Source organism: Malurus melanocephalus, unplaced genomic scaffold (assembly GCF_030028575.1).
Source record: "Malurus melanocephalus ecotype Western Australia unplaced genomic scaffold, MMel_1.1 scaffold_496, whole genome shotgun sequence".
Lineage (NCBI taxonomy): Eukaryota > Metazoa > Chordata > Aves > Passeriformes > Maluridae > Malurus > Malurus melanocephalus.
The window spans coordinates 287984-288210 of NW_026623728.1; positions in this window are offsets into that span (position 1 = coordinate 287984).

Genomic DNA, 227 nt, shown 5'->3' on the forward strand with positions numbered 1-227 from the left:
CTGTGGGGTGGGGGGAATCCTCCCTGTGCCCTCCCAGCCCCAAAGCCAGCCCATCCCAGCCCCACRGCTCAAGGTTTGCAGTTTATGGTGGTTTTTATGGCCTCAGCAGGTGACTGTGCTAAACCAGCGATAAAGGCCCAGGTGGTGGCAGTGCCACMCGGCACATCCCGTCCCTGCCCGGGGTGGTGGCTCTGGGACTCTGCCCSGGCTGCAGCAGGGCTTGGACT